Raw genomic sequence first — 3,521 nt, 5'->3', positions numbered from 1 at the left:
TCTGAAGCTTGAAGTTTTTAAATATTAAAATAGATAAGTCATAAGATTACATTTACAGCGTTTTGCATATTTTTTATTTGAATAAATTGATACAAATTTGTACAAGTTTGTAGTTATTTTCATTTTCCTTTCTTTACTTATAATTGAAGCCGTTAATAACCTCGTATAAATTCTATTTTAAATTGTTAGAATAATAATCATAACGGATTGTATGTTTTAACCACTGTTTGTTTTCATAAACTACATGTTAAAGAACGAATCTTGACATGTAAGCGTGACGCATTTGTCTAAAATAATTTTAAACATATTAAATATGATCTTCAATGCATTAGAAATGATATCTACATTGTCTATTAAATTCTTTTCAAATTAGCGCGAAAACGCTAAAACTATCACTTTGGTAACTAGTTATTTTTATTAGTTGTGTGTGTTTTTACACTTAAAATAAAATAAATCCCTCGGATAAACACGTCACTTTTATAAAAGACGTTTTTCACAGATAAAAAAACATAATAATTTAATTGGCTAACACTTTGATGTAGTAAATCTTCAAAGCGTATTAAAAAAAATCAATTATACATCAAATAGGTTAATTAACGCGTTTCTATTTCTAAGTTCATCGCAAGGTTATTATTGTTTGATCTTATTTATTCTATGTTTTAGGTTAGGATGTTGCTACAAATAGATTATCTGTGCAACTGTAAAGGCGCGGGATTTTTTTTAAATTTCATTCGTAAATACGCTCATTGTCCATGCTACTGTATTCCAACCGTAATTACACTTTTGTCGATTTTGATAATCAAGATATTCTTGAATAATCATTTTTCTAGTATTTCAGATAATATAAAAAAACATCAATTATCTATGGTCACTTTCTCCAAATACAAATATGAATAAATCTATATTTTTTAGTCGTAATCTAGTGACGTATTGTTAGACCAAAATATTTAGTAGAGGCGTGATCTGCTCTCGTTTGAAGAGATTGATTCATCGGGATACTAAAATACAGGCACTTGTAGCGTCCGGCGTTCTTGCGTCAGTTTGTTCGCGGACCTGGTTTTTGTATGAGCTGGTTTATTGCGCTTTTATGCACCTAAATGGAGAAAGCATGACCTTGGTATGTGATAGAATATCACCATATGGTAGCAATAAGAACTACACAACTAACAGCTATCAATATTAAAACTTATCAGAAATATTCAAAGCATATTTATGGATGTTGTTGCATTTTACGCTGTTGTGCGATGATATGCAGGATGTTTTAATAATTGACATTCCACAACTTTACGTATACCTCAAAAATTAAAGTCAAAACGAATTAATAAGGTTTGTTTTTTATTTGTGACAGCATGGATACTCCATCTCAATAAAGAAATATGAATTCACACTTTGAAGAGAACGATACGAATACAAATAATAAATATTATTAGTAATTATGAGAATTACCCATAAACTAATAAAACTGTACGAAATGCAATACGTCATAACATTTTTTGTTTGTAAACTAGATTGCTATGAATGTGCGTCTGTGGTTCTGATGAACTGAATCCCCGCGCGCGGGAAATACGGCGTTTGTCTCAACATGGCGGACGTTTGCCGCGTAATTTTTTAGTAAAACTTGAAATTATATTTGATTGCCTTTTCTAAATTACTGAGAGTATATTTTAGACTAAACGTTCTCATAAAACCACGTAACTACAAAGTTTTTTAATCACTTTAAAAACCGAGCAGTTTAAGAAGTTGCGTGTGTTTTACCGCAAACGTAATTTTGTAACCACAGATTTATTCATTATTGGTTTTGTAGCATAGACAACATTGGTTTTTACAATATAATAATATAGTTTTTCTGCCGTATTGTTCTAATCTTTTTAATAATTACATGTTGAACGTATAATAAATTTATTATGTCCGTGACAAGGAATTAATTAGTGAACTTTATTTAATCTTTTGGGTGACGACTGTAATTATTTTATTTTCTATTTTAGTATATGTAACTGGCCACGTACAACTTAAGAGCAACCTCATTCGTTACGCTTGCCTTTGACGTAATCCTCTCGATTGGGATATAATAAAAACCGTATCGAATTTGTTTTTCTGAGTGTTCCGCTCAAACTTCGTATTCGAACTGAAAGTGTGTTAAGTGTACCATTATAACTTCCTTTCTGTAAAAGATTTTGGAGGTTACGTTTTACTGTTCATATTTATGAGTTTCCGAGATATTGTATTTAATGTTTTTATTTTTTAGTATTCTAATAGTTTTCGAGTTACTTTCAAATGTTATAAAAGCAACAACTCATGGCTGAGTCAATTTAACTGAGTATATATTACGATGGGCACCTTTAACTTAGGAAATTAGTAAAAAAGTTTTTTATTTATTGTTAATACATATATAGACTAAGTAACAAATGATTTGTGCGTTAGTTAAACTGTACTGTTTAGTCATAAACAAGGAAGATCATTAACCTATCCGTTATCTTTATATACAACTGGCTGTTGCTCGCGACTTCGCTCGCGTGTAATTAAAAAAATATACCAAAGTCTTTAAATAACAACAATTAGGAACAGGACATTCACTGGCAGCCTTGACCGCCCACGTATACTTAGTGCGTGACTTATCAAACTAAGTAATACTGGTCACCCGTCCGCCCACTTACCATACAAACTCTATAACAAAAAATATTTATTACAAACACTAATTATATCTCCATAGTTAAATACGACTCATCAAGAAACTTAGAGCGTAGTTTTGTTATATACGAGGTCACTGCATGCACTAACGAATAAAGAAATTGTTCTCGCATGCGAGGAGTTGCCAAGCACAGGAAATCTCACGCAACACGCATGCGGGCAACCAATGAAACTGCGTTCTGAGAACAAAGTAAGAAGTAAATTGCTTATTTATATATTTAATTATTTAAAAACAGAATAGCAAAGTCGTAAAAATGACTCTGTTCACAATCCTTGTTTATTTACTGTCTGATTGCAGAAAAGAAGGATAAGATAGATGAGCGGTATAATGCAAAAGTTTAGATGGATGGATGTTTATTAGAGTTTGTAACAAACTGCTAAAAATATCTGGATGAAATTTGGCTTAGATGTAGGATAGTCTGGAAGAACACATAGGCTACTTACGTTTTATATTTCCACCCAGACGGAGTCGCGGACGGAGTTAGTAAGAAATAAATAGAGTATAACTGATGACATCTGTCTTAAACAGTAGCATAAAAATATAAATTCCTTCATAATTCGGTACATCCGATATGTAGAAAACAAACATTTGTTTAATAATTACCCCCATCAAAGCGGACAGGTCGGCGTCCGGCGTTGGCGGTCAGATTACAAGCCCGTTAGCAAATTAGTCAAGACAAACAGAAACCACTTGTTAGGATTAGATTGACATCATTACTTTCAGATAGGGTCAACATACGTTTAAGCAATCATGGATAGTATTAGACGTAACGACAGACGTACTACGCAAACAGAGGAAAGAAATTTAAATGTTTTTTTTTTTTTTTATAATA

Source organism: Papilio polytes, unplaced genomic scaffold (genome assembly GCF_000836215.1).
Source record: "Papilio polytes unplaced genomic scaffold, Ppol_1.0 DF823958.1, whole genome shotgun sequence".
NCBI classification, from domain to species: Eukaryota; Metazoa; Arthropoda; class Insecta; order Lepidoptera; family Papilionidae; genus Papilio; species Papilio polytes.
Note: the sequence above shows the minus strand (reverse complement) of the source record.